Below are 21,965 nucleotides of genomic sequence, written 5' to 3'. Positions count from 1 at the left end.
CGATGTGCATATAGATTAGTGATGTTACAGATATGTAGATAGCTCTGTCGCCCTGTGGATGAACATAGAGATGACATTTGTACATAGTGTAAAAAGATATCTTGCACATGATGTTCAGGGCATTGTGAAAATCTTGTGTGAAGCTAGATGTGTGAAAAAGTTTAGTTTCAGAGAAACTAATCCAACATGGACGTGCACGCAAATGTATACAAAAGGTCGCAGCTTGGAAATGTTATTCATGAGGACAATGTGGGAAATAAGCTGCTTTGCTACATGGGCCTAACCAGGAATATAACAGTACAAACCTAGAATAATACGCTCTCAGCCACAAAAATTATCTTACCTTATCCTTGTCCATAGGGGAAGGTACTACTGAATTTACTTGAGTGAGTACACATTTTGGCATAATTCCGGAAGAAGTGATGGTGTGAGCCACATAGCCAAGATTTTCAGTTAAAAATATGCCTTTCGCGCCCTAAACTGATTCAAACATCTTTAAAGATGGTTAACACTTGTATTTTTATTGTCATATCATCCAATTCCATTTGAAAAAAAATCACAACATCGTCCTGATTGGCTTGTAATTGAACAAGCCCTCTTAAAATGTGATCCATTAATTTCTGCAAAACATTGGCCACTGAGGCTAAGCCAAAAGGTAATTTAAGGAATATGTACCTCTCAAAGGGGATTACAAAGGTGGTAAGGTCACATGACTCTGGGGCCAAAGGGATTTGGTGGCATGCAGACCTTAAATCCAAAAGTCTGAAATATTTAGAACCCCTATTACTGGCAAGTAGATCCTGAATTTTGGGGAGTGGGAGGCAGTCAACCACAATATTTTTATTGAGTGTGAGCAAGTCTGCAAATAAATATCACCAGTTTCCTAGCTCACTATTAGCATGGGATTGACCCCCTCTGAAGAATATGTGGATATGTTCACACCTTCACGAAATAATGTGTCTAATAAATGCTCAAGATCATCCCTTACACTTAAGGGTAGTGGCCTGGCCTTATGAGCAATTCGGATGTTATTCTATTAGAGCTTTATAACATGTTCATACTTTGTGATTTTACCAATCTTAGACTCAAACTCTTCAGGAAAACTTCCTGAAACCATTTATAAATCTTCACAAACATCACCTCAATCTGTCACAAGGGCAACTTGTGACTCTTAATTGCATGGGAATTTCTGCACCTAGAACACATTTCACACCTATTTTAGCTAGATCCTGCCACCTTACAATGTTGTTGCCCTTTATTGCTACAAAAACTTTTGTGCTATTAGGTCCGTAGTCCAGTCTGCTGGTAATGAGTGCTTGGGTGACGGTCCTTCTGATCTCTCTTGAGGAGGTTTGTTAGACCTCTTTTTTAAAAAGAGAGCATTGATCGATTCCTCCTCATGTATCAAATTAATAGTAGAATACCTGGGTGACTAATTCAAAATAAATTTGGATGAAACTACTGCATGCTCAATTGCTTTTGACATATCTATCACTTCAGTAAGTGAAGGGTCCCTACAACTCAAAATACGCTCTTGTATTTTTTTAGATTTACAACTGTAAACATATCGGTCCCTTATATATGTATCTAATGCAGTACCAAAATTGCAATTAGATGCCAAGTTTCTTAGCGCAAGGGTGTATTTTTCAAATGTTTCATCTAGCTCCTGCTTCCCCTTCATAAAATTTAAACGTTTGAACAGGACGCTAGGTTGTTCCTGAAATTTTCTTATTCAACCTTTGAACTCCTTCAGAGTATACATTCCATCCATGACCAGAAGGAAAGTTTAACATAGGTAGATTGTCAAAAATGTGTGGACCGTCACTGCCTAAATAACTGATGAGCAATGCTAATTTCCATTTGGACAAATATGTTTCTGCATCAATTGCTATTACAAGGTTCTTAAATACGCGAAAACAAATTTCCATAATATCCCAGGTTTCCCTGGTTCTGGTAAAAAGGATACAAGCTGAACAATTTGTTGAGAAGAAGCCAGATTAAGAATTAGCACCACTTAAGTCAAGATAAATGGAAACAGTCAATGAACCTACCACATAGACAGAGCAATGCCACAGCGATAAATAAATATCCTTGTAGAAATGAGGCACTGATACACTGTACAGCAACACCAGGGCAACTTGTAATGATTGTTGAATGAGCTTGTAAACTTTTGGACTCACAAGCATCTTCTTTCTTTAAATAACAAAATGCGTCTGTTATAATTCCAAAGAATTTGAAATAATCCAATCCAAGATGGCCGCCATGCATGTAGACGTAGCAAAAGTGATCACATGACATGCTGTAGCAGCATGGCATCCAGTTCAAAGGACGCTCAATCGTTAAGATCGCGAGACACTGGTCTGCCACTGTGCAAATCTCTTCCAAGCGGGACGCCTGGTGAAATCCGTTGGCACTCTCCTGAGCAAAAAGAAGCCCTGAGGAAATGCACATGGACTTCCTAGAATGATATTGATAAATCCAACAAAATGGTATTGTTGAATTTCCCCTAAAGTGTACAGACAAGAGGTTATAAGACTTTCATGTCTGCAAGTCAAAATTCCGCCTTCCAGTGGTCTGCCCAGCTTGGTCAGAGTTAAGTGTATTAGCTAGGCTCATTTGATGAGGTGATAAATAGCCCCTTGAGTTATCTATCTCTTCTGGGAGTGCAGGGTTCTGCTACATAGAAATGCCAGAGCTAGGGGAGGGGTCATAAACAATATTCTTCAGTGGAAGGAGGAGACAGGCTTGATAAACCATTTTCATTTACACTTCTACTCTTTGAACCCAACCAGATGGTAGGATTAAGGAAGGAATGAGCAGATGCAAGGTGGAGAGACTTTTGAGATTAACCAACCTGGCGGTGTGTTCAGCCAGCTCTTCTCTCCCTGCTAGAAAATCAGCCATGAAGAAATTTGGAAAACTGGTCCTCTCTGGGAGAATATAGTGCCACACTTTGGAGGATGTGGTCATACCCTGGGGTATTGCTCTGCACCACCTTGGACAGGAGTGTCCTCCTGCTTTCCCATGAGAACTTGGAATAAGTATCTGCGAGGGGCAGAGCCCCTCAGACCTGCTGCTTGAAACTCAAGGAAGAAGAAGGATCCATGCTGAGGAGTTTGATTTGCACCACACAGGCCCTGCACACTGGAGACTGCGCCTGCTGCCCAATCTAGAACTACAGACCTGTGGTTTGCCTTGCTTCAAAAGGACTAAAGAGTGAACTCCCTGCAAGCTACAGGTTAACAGAGCTCACCTGAAACATCACCCCAAGAATCCTTAGCCTAGAGTACTACCAGTGGATTTGTAAGGGTTTTGTCCAAGTGGAGTGTGGGAACTTAAGTCCCAAACTTTCAAGGGCCATCTTGAAGCATCCAGACCCTTGGAGTTAAGTTGTGGACACATTCGGACCCTCAGTAAGAAGGTCCAGAAGATTGGAGCAACTTTTGAAAAAAGCTCCATAAGAGGACCGACTCGACTTGGCCAGCCAAACCAGCGACCCTCAACCGTGAGCCGGCTTGCTGTCAAGGTTCGTCCCGCTTAAAAGCTCCGGAGGTCCAACTTCCAGCATTTGACAGGAAGATGGCTGAAATCCAAGCCGGTGAACCATCACTGGAGCCGGGCTGGTGAAGAGCAGCGAGGGACCCCTGAAGAAAAAGCTCTGTAAATGTTTCTACTTCTGAACGAAGGAGAGGTGACCGGGACCAACCGCAAGAATCAAGCCGCCCACCTTCAACCACAAGCCGGCCTGGAACCCTGGTATGTCCCGCTGGAAAGCTACGGAGGTCTGACTTCCACAAGTTTGATTGGGAGCTCGTCGCAAGGCAAGCCGGTGAACCTTCACGGAATCCAGACTCGCTGAGAGCTTCAAAGGACCCCGGAAAGAAAAGCTCCAGAAAAGTTTCCAAATCAGAAGGTAAATACTTTGACCAAGACCTACCGCAAGGTGTAGTCACGCAGGGCTCCATCGCAGTTGGTCTGAAACCTTGACTTTGTACCGGTCTGGCATGACCAGATTTTCCAACAGGCACTAAAGGTTTCTATGAGCTACATAGTGCTAAATATTGAAAAATTCATATCTCCAGTTCCCTACATTGGATTTTTTTAGTTTTGGTGTAATTTTAAAGATAAACATATTTCCTATTTTTATAAATTGGTGCTGGATTTTTATTGCGAGTTGAGTCTTAATTATTAACTGAATTGTTGTTTTTAAATGCTTTATCAATCAATCAATCAGACGTTTATATAGCGTGCTACTCACCCATGAGGGTCTCAAAGTGCTGTAGGGGGGGCAGCACCGGATCATTCGAAAAGCCAGGTCTGAAGGGAGCTTGTTCCAGGTTTTGGCTGCGATGTGGGAAAAAGCTCTCCCGCCGGTTCGGTTCCTGTGGATGCTGGGGACCTCTGCTAGGGCGAGGTCAGTGGAGCAGACGTTTCTGCTGGGTACGTGGAAGCATACTCTCTTGTTGAGGAATTTGGGTTCTATGTTGTGGAGGGATTTGTAGGCGTGGGTGAGGAGTTTGAAGGTGACCCTCTTCTCGACGGGGAGCCAGTGGAGGTCTCGTAGGTGTTGAGTCATGTGCTCATGGCGCGGAGTACCGAGGACGAGTCTGGATGCAGCATTCTGAATGGTCATGAGTCTGTGCATAAGAGTTTTGTTGATTTTGGCGTATAGGGCATTGCCGTAGTCCAGTCTGCTGGTAATGAGTGCGTGGATGACGGTCCTTCTGCAGTGGTCGGGAATCCACTTGAAGGTCTTATGAAGGATGCGAAGGTAGTTGAAACTGGTGGAGGCAACGGCGTTGATCTGGCGGTTCATGGATAGGGAGGAGTCAAGAATGATGCCGAGGTTTCGAGCGTGATCCATAGTGGTGGGTGGGCTCCTGAGGGCTACCAGGTGTTGTCACAGGTAGAGGTGCGGGCCGAGGATGAGGACCTCTGTCTTCTCTGAGTTGGGCTTCAGGCAGCTGTCCTTCATCCAGGCTGCCACATTCTTTACATACCTGTCTTTGAAGTTAAGCGTTCCTGCTCGCAGCCAAGCCACTAAGAGTTGGGAATAATTTTCCAAGACCTGTACTGAGCCCTATATTTTATTAGTAGCCTTATTGCCAGTGGTAGATATATATTTACCACTACTAAGAACCCACTTTCAAACAAATATTTACTTATAACTTCCTAGTTTATTTGAAGTATAAAAGGAGCCCACAGGAGTGCTTCCTCGTATGGTGTCTTCCATTCTGCAATTGCCTTGCAGAAGCATTCTGAACACACTGGACAAGAACACAGTCACGGGCCATAGATTAAAAGTAAAAAAAAAAAAAAGCTTATGGCATGCGCACACAATACACAACTGATAACAATTCTAGAATACAATAAGGAGGGGAAGATGGAGAAATAAATGAAGGACAGGCAACGCAATGGCCAATCTTGCTCCCCTGCAGCTCTGGTAAGCACATCGCCTCACAAGAAGACAAGAGTCCGGTTCACAAAGTCGAAGCCTCACGCGTGGCTAACAGAGCAGACAGCTAATGCGTTACTGCCCCTGGGCAAGCAGTTAGAAAACGGCCAAGCCCTCTACTAGGTGTATGACCCCACAGGGTGAGCCAATTGTGCATGAGCTTACTCAACAAATCTCAAAACTGAAATATTCATGAAAAAATATTTAACAAGGACTTAACAATGATGATAGAAACCATTTTAAATCCAGAAAAAAAGGCAAGAGGAAGCGTGCCATATTTCTTGTTTATGTTTATTTTACTAGCATATATGTTTTCTGTTGGCGTAGTTCATATTCTGTTGCTGGAGAGGATACATCTCATCCAGTAAGGACAGGGACAAGGAAGATGGACGAGGAGATAATGCTCATAGGGGGATATGTACAAGGAAGTAGCACTCTACCACTTCTGAAATGCACGGCTGCACCATATTTACAGGAATGTGCTGCAGCCTGGCGTTTTCACCTGCGATGGTGCTAAGTTTAGCAACTTAGCGCCAACGCAGGCGCAAGGGTGTCTGTGTGCAGGGGAGGATTGTTTATGTGTAGGAAGGTGTCCCTTCCTGCAAATAAACAATCCTAAAATGCCATTCCGTCACATTCATGTGTGCTGCTTCATGCAGCACACATGAAAGTGACAAAATTGCATTTTTTCCAAAGGTTTGTTAATGTACAGGAAGGGACACCTTCCTATACATACACAAACCATGGCATTTCGCTTTTTCCATGTGTGCTGCCTTGTGCAGCACACTTGGAAAAAGCAAAAACGAGGAGAAATAATGCATTTCTACTTGTTTCACTAACTTAGGACCAGGGATTTCCTGGTCTTAATTTTAGCACTGCCTCCTATGTACGCCAACCTTCTACATAGGGGGCTGCGGTGGAACGCCCATCGCAACACCCACTGCACGCTCCTTTCACCCTAACCATGGTGTGAAAGAGGGCCTTATGTACAAAGCCACGTCAAGTGGCATAACGCTGCCTTGTACATCAGGTGCAACCTCTATCGGCACCACGACGTCTGTAAAAGTGACGTTGTAGTTGCGATAGGGGCTTGTACATATGCCCCTTAGTTCCTTTAATGAGAGTAACGCAACTTTTAACCAGAGAATGCAAAGGCAAAGCAGGATTGGATGAAACACTTATGCATAGAGACGTCATCTTCAAAGCTGTCCTGGACCTTAGCGGCTAGACTCAGTCCACCAGCACTACACAAAAGCAAGATCTCTCACAGCAGTGCCATGCCTGTGCTCTCAGCCCAAGCAGTATCACACTTCTCAATACAGGAAGGTTCCCAAGCCTCATCTGTGGGGCTTTAATCTGGTCCTCAATGAATCATTAGGTTGCATTCTGGGAGGTGTAGTTTAGCTTTTCATAAGCCACACATCTCAGCATGAAAAGCGCTCCTGTTGGCTAAAAGCTATGAATAGTTGGAGGTGTTCAACGTGACCTAGGGGAAGTTATAAACTCTGTGCTTCAAGCCAGTGAAACGGATCCTGTTGTTTTTCCAAAGCCGACTTTGTTTTTAGAAATGCAACCAAACAAAACCAAACAGTGTTCTTTACACAACGGTGTAAACACATTGTACATACAGTGCCACTGAATCTTCAAGATAATGAGTGTACAGCGTTTTCCATATAATAATGAATATGTTGAATTTGCCACATAACTCATCAACTGCTGCATAGGCTTCAGATTTTAATTTAACAAAATATCAAAAGTTACTAGAAACGTCAAGACGTGTTGCCACGCAGAGGAAGCTCCTTCGCAAAAGTTGACTGCCCCCTTTCACGTGCTATTGCTACACATGGCTCTTACACTGGTACCAAAGAGGTGAAATCTTTTCCCAGGCAGTGTTACCAAGAGAAAACAGGACAAAGGAATAACAAGGAATAAAGTAAGGTTGTCACACAAGGTCTCGCATTACGCCGCATAATGCTGACTTTCTTAAAGAACCGCATACATTTATTAACAAACTTACAACAAAATGCATCGTTATTCTTTTTGTAATATTTTACACGCTGTCAGTTGTATGACTTTCATCATGAATGCAATAACAAAAAAAGAAGAAGAAAAGGCTTTACCTGTCAAGGGATGCTGTCGGGTTGCCGCACAGTTTGCGGATTTTCAACTCCCCCTGCGCGTGGTCTTTCCCGCTGATGGACGGAGCGCAGGGGGCCCTCCCAACCTGCATCAGGGCATACCCTCCTTGGAGCCGGGAGTGTTGGCACCCTGTGCCAAGCTGAAGACGAGGGGCTCAGACTGGTGTCCAGAGGTGCCCAGCAGATGTCTGGAGGTGAAGGGATGCGCTCCGGCTGGTGAACCGAGGCACCCAGGCTGGTGAAGGGAGGTGCCTAGGCTGGGGAAAGGAAGTTGCGCAACCCCCTTGAGCTGCAGGTCAGCGGTGCTGTGATCTATTACGTCATTAGTCGGGCTACCCTTGAAGACTTGCCCGGGCTGCCGGCCCTTCACGCCCAGGGCACGGAGGGGTCTTATCTGCTGGCATGCTCAAGGGCAGCGCCGCGGGCGCACGCCACTGACTGAGTTACCAACTCACGACAGGAGACTGTAAGGTTTTTTGAGGCCAAACTGGCTTTTTTATTTTAATGTGATCATCTTAAAAGTTACTCCGTGTTAATTACATTTAAAGGATGCATTTAATTCCCTGAATGTTTTTTTTCCCCTAACTCTTCAGCTTACCTGCACGAAAAGAAGGCATGCCAAGTGCACAGAGAATTCCTGTCGGTAGATTACTTATTAAAGGATGCCCCCTCCCCCCCTACCGACAGCCTCGCGCAGACCCCTCCTCAAACAGGGCTTCCCCTCCCCTCGGCTCGAGCACAATGACTCAGAGTGAAAACAGAAGAAAGCGTGTGAAGATTGGAGCCCTGCTGGGGACAGAAGCGTCCAGGGGAGGACGTGATGTGTGGTTGGAGATTTCTTATTAACTGCCCATCCCCGGTGATATTTTGGCAACTTTTCCCCTTTGTTTGATAACTCACCTCATTGAAACTCTAATCGGAAAATTAAATTATCCACGTTTGTGTTGCGAACTCATCACCTTCTGTGATGCCCCCATCTCTTGTAACCTGCACACTTGCCACTCTTTCCTCCTGTAAAGCACTGTTTACTACATCATGTATTTTGTTTTGCTAACAATTGGCACTTTTACCACATGTAACTTATTGTCTGCTTTTGTAATTTGTTCACTTGTAATTTTCTGTTCCTATTGTGAAGCGCTCTGACGCCTTCGGGTAAAGTTCGCGCTATATAAAAACGCATAAATAAATACATAAAAATACATACACCCTCCCCAACTCTCTAAATCTGCACCGGACTCTCACACGCACAGCTATCAGTTAAGTTGGCCAAACATTGTACGTTAGTCGTGATTTAAAGCAAGCCGCAAAAATACGAACACATGTGTGGTCCACTTGATATGATGAAGAAACAAAATGAAGATGCAAGCTCTATTACCTTAAAGCTAGCACTTGCTGAAAGTGGTCCAAAGGTTCTGCACACGACATCACGCACACATGGGACTGAATGTCAGTAAGGCATACAATTCAGTCAAAACAATTGCTTTGTGGGAGTTGTAGTCTTCTTCCCTGCAGGTGAACGCCACTAGCGCACTGGACAGCAATTCGTTTTAAAAGAGAGTGCATACACAGAAATACCCGTTTAAGAAAACTTTCTGCCCACCCCTGTGCACTCCCCGTCACGCCCTGAACTCTTGTAAATCTTTTTCTTTGTGGGCAGTTTTATATAGCACGAAGTGAACTCAACCCGAAGGAACCGGAGCGCACCGGTTGCATTACACACGAACAAGTCTGTTTTTTAGGCACGAGTGATTTGCCCAGAATCAACGGATGCTTGAGCTGGTTATCCAGCTTCAAGACCAGCCGCTCTAGCCGTTAGGCCACCAGACCCTTTATTGTTTTGTCTAGTTATGATTTTCGCCTTCGCTCTATTACGCGCACTATGCTCTCTACAGCGCTCTGACGCCTATGCTGGGCAGTGGGTAAACCCCAACAAACAAACGTTCACAAACAAAAGCCATTTGCCTTTCGAAATGTCACCTAAGCCCGGATTAGTGAAGACTTAAAACAACAGCGAGACGAGACGTCTGCAGGAGGGGTGGGGCTCGCACCGCCACAAATTCAAGGGTTAGGGGTGAATGAAAGGGGAGCTTCGTATTACACAAAGATGCCCTGCGAGATGCGGCAAACACCCAAAACGTGCAGTGTTCTGTGTTTCAAAAGGGGATATCGTATCACAAACGTTTTAAAGGTAGGTTGCAACCCCGCAAGCACACATACAAGGAAAGCGCGAAGGGAGCTGTAGGGCCGGGGGCAGAGACAGAACAACGCCCCCCTCCCCCGGAATTCCCAGGAGTGTAAAAGAATTTTCTTAACGGGATAAATATTTTCCCAGTGAAGAAACCCGACGTTACGTGGGCAAATGCACATTATGCAAAATACCAGTGTGGCATTGTAATTTACTTTTTTAGAGCAAAATGCATTCTTGCCTATTTTGGCAGCAAGAGAGCGCTTCGAAAAAAAAATGTAAGACATTCATGCAAATAATCACATGAATTGTTTCTGCCTTCAACAAAAAATAAAATGAAAACATAAGAAGTAACACTCTAACAATAAATAATATTGATTTTGAGTGTCACGTGTGATTGGTGGAAGGGATGAAAAATAATCTTCAGTATTGGCAGTGGTTTTGATGTATTATTTATCGAAAACAAAAATAACACTATCGCAGGCGATGCGAACAGCATCTGGTCTTAATTACATGATGTTGAGTAAGTGCGACCCTCGGGGTCGACTTGACATCCTGATTCTTGGCAAATCACTTAATCTCCTGGTGCCTACCAAAAACATGAATGTGTCCTTGTGTAGTGTGTAATGGGCGAGCACACTGCTGGTACGCTGTGGGGGTCAACAGCTAGGGCTTCAGGTAACGCTTGGCCAATAACGACTACACTCTAGTTTGCTGTATGGACCGGAAGTCTTGAGCGACTCCGGTCCCTTTATTTGAGCCCTCTGGCCACGCCTGGCCAGAGAGTGCTACAGTGTTGGGTGGTGTTTCCGGGGCTCTGCCCCGCTAAGACATAACCACTAGACCGTTACATCCCATCTCAAATTGGTCCTTTAACAAAATAAAGAAATACTTTAACATGCGAAATCTGCGAGTCTCTGGTTGGGCCGAGGATTCGGCCTAAGATTATATGGATGCTGGCGGACTTCCTGATCTTGTCCATGGTTCAACAGCTGTCGGTCACTCGTCACACAGTCGGGGCTGGCAATCCTAGATGGCGATGGTCTTGTGGGACTTGCTGCTGGTGTGTCACTAGGATTATCTCCAGAAGTGTCCATCTGAAGTTCCACACTCGGTGACATTTCGGTGGCTTGAAGTGTTCTGGTCAATGGCGGGACCTGTTTGAACCAGGATATGTTTCTCGTTATCTCTTCCTCATCTCGTTCCACGGTGATGGTCGTTCCCTTCGTTGACTTCAAGACCCATGGCAAGATTCATACGGGGTACGGAACTTTCTGCCAGGCCGCCGGGTCCGTATTAACACAAACTCACTGGGATCAGCAACCGGGTTTGCGCCCTCCGTCGCCAACTGACCTTGTCGTTGGTATTGCATCTTCTTTCTTGCGTGTCTGCCTGGTTGTATGGTTCAGGACTCCAGTTGTTCGCCATGGGCAGCAGGTCACGCCGAGTGCCTGTCAGCATGAGTGACCAGGGGGATCGTTGCGTTGTGCAATGTGGTGTGCTTCTGTATTCTCTCAAGAAGTGTTGGAGAGCTACTTCAGGGTCCTTCTCCTCAGCTGTTGCTATGCGCAGAACTTTGTTGATGGTGTGCATAAACCGCTCAACTGCTCCGTTGGCTTGTGGCCATTGCAGAGTAATCCGATGGTGTTTGATTCCGAGTTGTTTCAGAAAGTCTTTGAAGTAGCTGCCTTGGAATGGAGGCCCGTTGTCTGTCTTGATGACGTGAGGCAGGCCGAATAGAGCAAATGGCTTGTTCAGGATTGGTTGGATGTTTGCAAAGCTTGTGGACGGTGCCACTTCCACTATGGGATACTTGGTGTAACTATCAACTAGGACCACAGTGATTCTTCCATCAGGGAATCTTCCGAAGTCAAGGCTGAGCCATGACCACGTCGACGGAGCTGAATCTTCTGTAATTATTGGAGCTGGGGCTTCAGAGTTGCTGGTGAGTTGGCAGGCTCTGCAGTTGCGAACTACTGTGTCGACACTTTCTTCTAAGTTAGGGAACCACACCTTTTCCCTCATCCTTGATTTCATCCTCCCGGTGCCTTGGTGGCCTTCATGTGCGAGGATCGTGGCCTGTTCCTGTAAGTCCTTTGGTATCACGACCAATGTTCCCTCAAATTTTTTTCCTCTGTGTGCGGCAGTTTAGGGTCTCTGTGCGCTGCAGCCATGGCTATGTGCGCCAGAAACCAGACCGCGCGTGTGTGCAGCGCCAAATATCCCTCCAAACGTTTATTAAAAAACTGAAAATACTGTGCTTTTTCACACACACACGGCGCCACGTTAAGGGTCTTAAGGCAGATTTGCAATTTGGATACACAGAGGCTTATGCTTGTTTAAATCTGCTGAGTGACGTTAACCATGGTTATGGAATGAGGCTATGTCATCTAGTCATCTAGAAGTGCGTTCATACTTTGGTTTTCTTTCGAGGCAGCTATCATTTTGTCCGGCTGTTGCTTCGCTGCTTTTATACGTCGGTGTGGTTACGTCTTTCTGGGTCCCTTAATTTCTGGTCGTGCACCGGCGCTGAAATGTTGCTCATGCATATTCGGTATAGCTGCGGATGCTCTCCTTTGTCGCCTCCTTTGAAACAACAGCTGTTGCCGCAGCAGGGATGTGAAATCCCCGCCTATGGTTGGCTAGGGCGGTGGGTGGCGCATGAAGTGAAGGCCGAGAGAGAGGAGTTACAGTGTCACTGGTCGGCGCACAAGGAGCTGGTGTTGGTGGATATCTATGGCCTGCCAGCTGCTGTGAGGCATACTGTGGGAGGGGTGGCACCATGCCACCAGAGCTCAGCTACTACCCACAATGGCGCAGTTCCTCTTCGTCCGACCCTCACCCTCCACCCTTGGTTCTCTTTTTGGTACTTATTCCCTAATCGGCCTGCCTCCGCCCTGGCTTCTGTCTCATTGTCACCTGTTCCACAATTCTCTCTGATGCCCAACCTCTTCTGGTGTGCTAATAATAATAGCAGGAACAATAATGTGTTTTTGTATAGCCCTTTATATACCACGCCTCATTTATAAGGACTGGAAATAGCAAGCAATATTATGCAATCATATAAACTCCAAATGCACGTGGATGTGGGCAGTGAGCATTTTATTACCTTCGGGTGATGCATGGCTACATTGTTCCAGGCCCTCCGTGCCCCATCATCACAGCTATTCCAAGATATCAGCATACTCTTTCTTTCACATAAAGAAAACTCTGACATTCTGAAAGTATTACTTCTTGTACGTGTGCAAATTTCTGAATATTAAAACAGATATTATATACAGTATTTTATATCAGAGAGCCCCCCCCTGGGGCCAAATTCTGAAACATTTTCAGGCCCACAAAGTAGTACACGGGCCGCATTGACTCCCGCAAGACTCCAGCAGGATGGGAAAAACATTATAACAAGAATTTGCAATGCAATAGGTCACACATTTACTACGATTTTGAGCTACTGGTATTGTAAATGACAATGCTTTTTATTTATGTGTTGACTTTTAAAAAGTAAATAAAAGGCATTGTCATTTTACAATGCTCATAGCTGAAACTCTCGGATATACGAGACCTACTGCATTGCAAATGCTTTATTAATCTGCTTGACCCACACAAAATAAAGGACTCACGAGCCACAATTTGGAGGGAGAAGTCAGCAAGGAGACACCAGAGCCCTCCTTCGCCCTGTAACAAAATGCCTAGTCCTGGAGCAAGTACGGGGGGAGAAGAGACCGAACTATAGAGAGTGGGGCAAACCTACAAATGGAATGGAGCATGGTTTTCCGTCTTGTCCTCAAAGTTAATTTCTGGATGTCGCTCGCTGTCACCAACTATTCTTCAGAATCGCTATATTCCTTTGAAGGACATGTCAATTCCTATCCTCTCGTGTCTCTTGGTCCTTCACTTTTTATCTAATTTCTCCCTCAGGCCTTCATACTACTCTAATATTTTCGAATCTCTTCCTTTCTATTTCTCATCTCTGTCTTCTTAACAGGTTTCTCATTACATCTCGTCTCTATATGTATCCTTCTCTCATGTTTACACTTGTGCCTTTATTCCCCACTCCTCTCTCTTGCAGTCTTAATGTTTGGCTATCCCTCTGTCCGTGAGCTCTAATGTAACTTCAGGGCTTTTAATCAGATACATTTTCCTCATAGTCACACGCATTTTCACGTTATTAATCTATTAATGTACTGATGCTCGTGGACTGTATGGAGCACACATGCATGTTTAGCTGATGTCTCACATTTTCATTAATATATCACCCAATCCTGAAGGCATTATCCAAACATATGACCATCTGCAACATCTGTATTATGAGACACAAGGGATTGCAAAAGCACTTGTGCCTTCGCTGCCGTCGATTTGGGGTACTTGTGGACCCAGACTTCCTTGGGCAAGAGCAAGTGAGCAGAGCACCGCCGAGGGCCACCAGCAACGACCCTGCCCAGCCAATGAAGATTGCAGATCCAAACTCATATTTGGTGTTGACCGGGGTGAAGGGGTTGTAGAAGTCCTGCACAATCGTGTTGCTGTACCATGAACATGCAACCAGAGCAGCCAGACCTCCCAGCAGGAAGACGATGCCCCCGGTCATGGCGACGCGCGCCTTCTTCCCACAGCGGACACCACAATGAAACCACCATTAGCGCTCGTTTGGCCTGTAGAGAATCGGACAGCACCAGGATGCTGTCTTACACCTTGCACTGCATCTGGCCCGTGCTCTGGATGGCACAGCTCATCCACAGCCCCTGGTTGACGGCGATGGTCGTGATGATGCTGTCCCCGGAGTAAGAGCTCATCTGCCACTGGGGCAGGATTGTGGACACGATCAGCCCGATCCAGCCCAGCAGCGCCAGCACGAAGCCCAGTATCTGTAGTCCGAGTTCGCCATGATTGATCCTGGCCTCTGCAGCACCTCCCCTCCCGCTCTGGCCTCTCTTCCCCAGCTCGGATCCGCCGCCCTCTTCCGCTCAGAGCCTCTGTCCAACCGGCGCCTCCTCCCTTTCTCTTCATAGTCTGTATTCATATTAAATGCAGCGCACACGGGCTGCAATTAATTTGAATACTAACTCAATGGCCCACAATCAGCCCCACATCTGTTCACTGTTAAGAAAAGAAAATCACAGTGTCAAACACCGCGTGTGCTAAAGTACACGTGTTTGAAACTCAGTTTTTCTTTTCTTAACAGTGCACCGCTGCCGGGCTGGTTGAGGGCCATTGAGGTAGTATTCATATTAATTGCATTCCGTGTGCGCTGCATTTAATATGAATACTAACTCAATGGCCCTCAATCAGCCCCGCAGCGGTGCACTGGCAGGAAAGGAATTGAGCAAGTGCAAGGGCCGCACGTGAACGCGAACAGAAATGCTGGGGTTTCGTGCCGCTCGCATGTTAAAAGCGGCGGCACGAACAGTCTCAGAATGTGCGCGCTAAATAATGAGCACTGCGCGCTTGGGGTGCCTTTAATGGGCGCGCGCGCAGGCGCGCAGGTTATTTGGAACAGTGATCATGACCCGTGATCCTCTCAGGATGATGCCATTGTCTGCAGCACTAAGTTCATCATGAACTCTCCAGAACTGTCCTAGGCGAGTTCTGTCGGCTTCATTCCATCCTTGGACATTTTTGAGAAAACCTTCCCAAGATCCGCTCTTCAGTGCCCCGGCTACTCGTTTAAGGACTACATCTGTGTCTATTGATCATGTCAATCAACATCGCACGAGGGCACGACCATTGTGAGACCATGTTGACAAATTCTTCGGTCTTCGATTCCTGGTCCACATCTGATTCAGCTGTTAGTGCGGGGTGGCGAGAAAGTAAGTCAGCAGGATTCTTTGCCCCAGGCCTGTATATGAGCTCCATCTGATAATGTTGCAACTGTATTGCCCACCTTTCAATTCTGGGAGGTGGGTGAGGAGCCGTCCCTTTGAACAATGGCAGAAGTGGTTGGTGGTCTGTCACCACTCGGAAAGGGTTACCGCTCACATATAGGTGAAAATTATTGCATGCCCATTTGACGGCTAGTGCTTCTCGCTCTATTTGTGAATATCGAGCTTCTGTTGCGGCGAGTGCCTTGCTCGCAAATGCTACCTGGACCCAGGTCCCTGGGTCCGTCTCTGGGGTAAGTAGTGCCCCTAAACCAACTGGACTGGCATCGACCAGCATCTCCGTGGGCCGAGTAGTATCAAAGTAGACCATCGTGGTACTGTCCAACAGAGACGATTTTACTTGGTTGAATGCTCTGTCTTCATCGGATGTCCATTGCCATGGGGTTTCTATCTTTGTGAGGTTTCGCAAAGGTTCTGCAATTGTAGCTAGATTCGGGATGAATCTTGCACAGTAAGTCGCCATCCCTAGGAAGCTTCTCACTTCGGACGCACTGGTCGGGGCAGGAGCAAGCTGAATAGCTTGGGACTTCCTGGGGTCTACCTTGACACCTTCTGAGCTGAACACATATCCGAAGAAGTCAATTGTTTTATGAAAGAATTGGCACTTTTCTTTATGAAGGGTCACGCCGTAATCTGCCAACCGCTGCAGGGTAGCTCTAAGCCGACGGTGGTGTTCCTCAATTGTTTTGGAGTGAATCAAGATATCGTCGCTTACATTAAGGACGCCTTGAAGGTCTGATAAGATCTCCCTCACCGCATTTTGAAATATTTCGGCCGCAGATGATATTCCTGTTAGTACTATCTGCAAACTTCGGAAATCCCTACCTGCCTGCGGGGGTCTTCTTTGACCGAAGCTTGTGCTTTTAGTCTGTTCTGGGGCACGCTGTCCTCGGTCTCTGTTCCCTGCTCTCCTCCCGCTGCCGAAACCAAGCACCATCTCTCTGCGGCCGCTGTGTGTGGGAGGACTCGGGCAGCAAGGACTACAGGTACCAGCCTGCAACGTGGCCGGAAGCCGCCGCCACCACGAGAAACGCACCAGGAGGCGCTTTAAAAACGGACTCATTCCCGGTGGAAAGGGGGCTCTGTTAGCACAATCTGCAAACTTCGGAAATCCCTACCTGCCTGCGGGGGTCTTCTTTGCCCGAAGCTCATGCTTTCTCTCCGTTCTGGGGCACGCTGTCCTGGGTCGCTGTTCCCTGCTCTCCTCCCGCTGCCGCAACCAAGCACCATCTCTCTGAGGCCGCTGTGTGTGGGAGGACTCGGGCAGCAAGGACTACAGGTACCAGCCTGCAACGCGGCCGGAAGCCTCCACCACCACGAGAAACGCGCCAGGAGGAGCTTTTAAAACTGACTCATCCCCGGTGGAAAGGGGGCTCTGTTAGCACAATCTGTACACTTCGGAAATCCCTACCTGCCTGCGGGGGTCTTCTTTGCCCGAAGCTCATGCTTTTTCTCTGTTCTGGGGCACGCTGTCCTGGGTCGCTGTTCCCTGCTCTCCTCCTACTGCCGCAACCAAGCACCATCTCCCTGCGGCCGCTGTGTGGGGGAGGACTCGGGCAGCAAGGACTACAGGTACTAGCCTGCAACTCGGCCGGAAGCCGCCGCCACCACGAGAAACGCGCCAGGAGGCGCTTTAAAAATTGACTCATCCCCCGCGTCGCGGGCGGCGCCGGGCTAAGCCCGGGCAAAGGGTGGGCCATCTGTGGCCGTCCGGGGACGGAGGAGGACGGGACGGGCCAATCCCCTAACATCCATCCAATTGACATTGGACCTTGAACATTGAATGTCATATAATGTATTGGGGACAAGGGGCCCCTTTTCACACTTCGCAATTTCTTCTGTTTCCTTGTATGTTGTTGATTCCTAAGTAAATTCTACTATAATGCCTGAAAAGGGGAACAAAAAGCAACCCTGTGTGTCTCGTCCGATGACAAGGCACCGGACTGCTACAGCACAACCCCTCCCTAGCTTAACAGCCATAGATAAGATCCTGCAAAAAACTATCGGGGTTGTTGCTACAGCAATAGAGAACATGGAGAGGCGGTTGTCAATCACTCCAGTCATTCCGCTGCAGCAACAGACAGGGGTCGTTTCCAAAGCTACTTTAAAACCCCCTGACTCTAGCTTCTTTTTGACATCATCTTTTGCAGAGTTACCATGTGCCCAGGTGGCCACTAAGGATGATTCTAGCCCAGTAGCTCCCACAAGCCCAGCGCAAAATATGATAGGAAAAAACCAGAACCCACGTCCCAGAAGGAGAAGAATCAAATACCCCCCCCCCCCAAAAAAATCAGCTAGAAAGAGTATACAACCGCTTGATGCGGCAGCGGTTCTAACCAGCTCCCTGCTCTCCCCCGTAGGAGCTCCTCTTTGGGTTACACACTTATTACTCGACTTCCAGGCACAAATTGAACAGATCATTGGCACTCACATCAGACCAATTGCATCTAAGTTGGACAGATTAGTTTCCACACTAAATAACATTGGACTAGGGAAGGCTAGACCTGCGCTTGCACCGGGAAAAAGTGATAATAGAGCGGGCCCTAATGACTCTGAGAGTGCACCCTGCCCTGAAACTGTACAGCAAGCCAATGGGGCTGGTGGAAATCCTGCCGCCAGGCAAGCTCCCGATAATGAAAATGTATTAGAGCAGACCAGGCATAGGCAAGTTAGTAACAATAGCCCCACTGAAATTCTACACCCAGCAGTGGCTGCACACTGGTGGGAAAAAAGCTGATGGTAGGCATAGCGCAGTGATTGGGGAAGGCGTCGGCGGGACAAGTGTTCTGGATCGACAGCGTCCTGTCAGTAAAAAAAGTTTAAGCAGTGACCAACTGAAGAAGCTACCTTCTATTGATTTGCCCCCAGAATCTCTGACATATGTAGTGGTTCTTGCTGGTGTCTCTCCTTTAGCACAGGGAAAAACTGAGAGCCATAGCGATCTTAAGAATAAATGCATTCAATGGCTCAACTCCCACAGGCCCTCCCCTTCTAACGCCTCAGGCGAAATTATGTGTGTCAGAAGAATGGACTGAATTGGTTCTGGCCCTAAAAGCTTGCCGGGTGATTGTGTGGTCATTAATTTTAGGCAACCCCGTGCGGTAAAGCACATCTGTAATGGGTTGCCTATTTGGTCGAACGCCCAAATTTTCCCCTTAGACCTATCATACTTTTACCCTATAACTCAAAATAGAACTGGTCAGAGTGGAAGACTCCAGCACTGTAGGCTTAAAAACAAATTGGAGACTCCATCTTGGGAAGGGTTTTACCCGCACACTCCCCTATTCTCGTTATTTTCCCAAAGAAACCGGTTTAGCCCATTGGAAATGGTGGACTGACGCCCTGTGGTGCAGAGTTCTCCGCTAGTACAGGGTAGCAATATGGGTAGGACTACAAATATAACGGATGGTAATGTTCATATAACTGCCACTGAAAATGTAAAAGCAGGGGGGGCGTGGCCGAATGAGCAGCGAGATGGCCGCTTAACTAGCGAGCTCCGCCGGCTGCACTATAAATCCTTGCAAAATCCTAGCTGTTTCTGTTCACAAATGCGCAGAACCGAAACGTTACGACTTCGGAGGGCCTGGGGCATAATCGACCAAAACTTCGGTGTCCTAACATAAACGGAACCACATCGACGCGCTCTGGCTGCCTGGACCGCAACGAGGTCGTGCTGTGATCCGGCGGCGCTGGAGGTCGTCACGGGCGTCTGGCACAAATCGAGGACGCGGCTGTGTAGGCCTGGCTGATCGCGGGGCGAGACAGCAGGAGACGGCCCAGGGCACATGCAAGTGGAGGTGGGGTAAGGACACGGATCTGGCTGCGGATGCATCCCGTAAATAATTCCTCTTTGCGAGCCCGCATGACTTTTTTTTGCATTTTCTGACTGGCTGTGTGAATCGGCAATGCGGGGTACCACCATTTTGGATTGGGTGAAAACGCCACGAACACTGTCGCAAATGGGGCCGGTCTGAGTAACCTTAATTCTGGGCATGAACGACTTGGAAGCTAATGGCCTTATACCCACTTGGAGGGGCAATACTCTAACACTACAGTCCCATATCACGGAGCACCGCCGCTGCCTGTGCCACACACGTGGAAACCAGAGGTTATGTGGGCTGTGCCCGATCGAGGTAGCAATGGCGGCTTGATGTTAATGTTGCAGACAGTATCTGCCTTTGCCCTGTTAATCTGGGTATGATTTCTGTACCGGGTGGGCCTAATTGATCTCCTGCAGCTAAAGCGCGCTGGTCCCAGCTGCATACCACGTGTTCCCGGTCGGGACTGCGCCCTGCTCTTCGTCGTGGCTAGCTGCTGTTGGGGTAAAATCTGTGGGCCCATGACCTCGGAGGATTCCCATGCATGGTAGCCTGTCCCTTCTGTTGCCAAGCCACGACGCAAAACGCGGGCCACCCTGCTGCAGCAGAACTGATTAAACACGCTTTCCAGTTTGGCACCATCATGTGCATAGGGCGCCATTACCAAGGGGCAAGGGAGGGTGTCTGGCTTGCCTGAACCACTCGCGACGTGCAGTACCCCACACTACACTCCGTAGGCCATAAGGACACCTGGAGTATAAATCGCCTCTACACAAATTACTGCAGGGAGCGCCTAATCCAGATACTAAACCATGGGGAAGGGCGACCCCCGACAACCGAAGCTCACGTTTGAGCAGAAAAGGCAGTCCAAACAGTCAGAGCAAGACTCCATAGCTGCAGGGGGGTCGTCCCAAGAGATTCCTCAAGAAATGGATGTTACTGCGCTAATGCTCGAGGTACGTTCAAGCCTCAAAAGTATAGAAGCAAAATTAGATGCTGTGACTGCCCAGCTAGACAATGTGCATTCCCAGGTTGCCACGCACGAAGCAAGCCTCAATAGCCTTGAAAATAGACACACAGAGTGCTGTGAGTTCCAGCAAGATACCAAATCGCACATAACCAACATGGAAAAGAAAATTGAAGCGCTGTGCGCCAAGGTGGACGACTTGGAAGCGCCCTCTCGGAGGTGTAATGTTCAGGTCACAGGTATTCCGGAGACCACAGCAATGGGGAAAATGGAGGTCTTCATAACGGAACTGCTACATGACATTTTTGACCCAAACCTCTCTCCGGTGTTCACTGTGGAACGGGCGCACAGAACATTGGGGAAAAAGCCGCCTGTTGGGACCCCGCCAAGACCGATCCTAGTGAAACTCCTCAACTACACGGATAGAGACTTAATATTACGTTTGGCGAGGGAGAAAGGGAGGATAACACACAAAGGGAACAACATCTCTTTTTATCCAGATTTCACACCGCTGGTGCAGGCTGTCCGCAAAGAGTTTTTGCCTGCCAAAAGACTGTTGCTCCAAGCGGAAATCCCATACTCCCTCATGTACCCTGCTAAACTAAGGGTCGTGCACGAAGGTACAACGCACCATTTCCTTGATGCAGGGTCTGCTCTAAAGTTTGCGAAACATGTAAGTGAGCCCAGGTCCAAAAGGAAAGCTCTAACCGAGGTCGACGCCGGGGGCCAAATGAGTGACAATGACAGAAGTCTAAGTGCCCTGATGTGTTGATATCTCTGGTTATGGTTCACCTACTACTGATGTTACTGTCGTGGTCCTACTAAGTTTGCTGATTTGCTCCTATTGCTGTGCTATGGGTTGCCAATCTTGTCTAGATCATGGGCTGTGTATTGATTCTCTCTTTGATCGCCACTGCGAGATATTCCAATTGTCATTTATTCTTTTTAGCTGAGAGTTAATTTGTTCTTCTAACAGCCTACAATAGTGAACAGTGGTGTAAACTTGAGATGCCGGGCCTCCGAGGGGTGTCTCCCACAATTCAAAAGCTCTACTGTTCTAATGCCTCTGGCGTGTTAGGGGGGTCTTGACACAACCTAATTGGGGGGTTGGTGTGGGAGGGGGGAGGAATTGGGAATGGGAATGTTTGGCAAGTCGTCAGTACTACATGAATGTACCTGCTCTTTTAGGAATACAATGTTCTAATGTGGGTCAGTTGGTATACATTTGCACTATTTTAGACAGCAGGTAATGGGTGTGCCTAAAGTTCTTACATGGAACATACGAGGCTTAAATGATGGCAGGAAATCCAGATTGATGCACAGCTATCTTCTCAGGCATAACATAGACGTCTGTTTCTTACAAGAAACGCACATTAATTCCACGTGCTCACCCAGGCTCAAGCATTCAAGGTGGGGATCCGCATACTCAGCTATTTTTTCTAATTATGCCAGGAATGTAACTATACTTGTACGTCGAGGTATGGACTGGAAGGAGCATAAAGGGATCAGTGATAAAGAGGGCA

The 21,965-nt window shown here is 47.4% G+C and overlaps 1 protein-coding gene and 1 pseudogene across 2 annotated transcripts in view; both read right to left on the bottom strand.

Annotated features, from left to right (window-relative positions):
* The window catches only part of LOC147693493 (olfactory receptor 51E1-like), a 237,600-nt gene that overhangs the window by 60,503 nt on the left and 155,132 nt on the right, over positions 1-21,965 (bottom strand). The window lies entirely within an intron of this gene.
* LOC147693494 (claudin-7 pseudogene) lies at positions 14,050-14,688 on the bottom strand (annotated as a pseudogene).

The sequence above is a fragment of the Lissotriton vulgaris genome, chromosome 8 (assembly GCF_964263255.1).
Source record: "Lissotriton vulgaris chromosome 8, aLisVul1.2, whole genome shotgun sequence".
Taxonomy (NCBI): domain Eukaryota; kingdom Metazoa; phylum Chordata; class Amphibia; order Caudata; family Salamandridae; genus Lissotriton; species Lissotriton vulgaris.
This window is presented reverse-complemented; position numbering and strand designations above follow the sequence as displayed.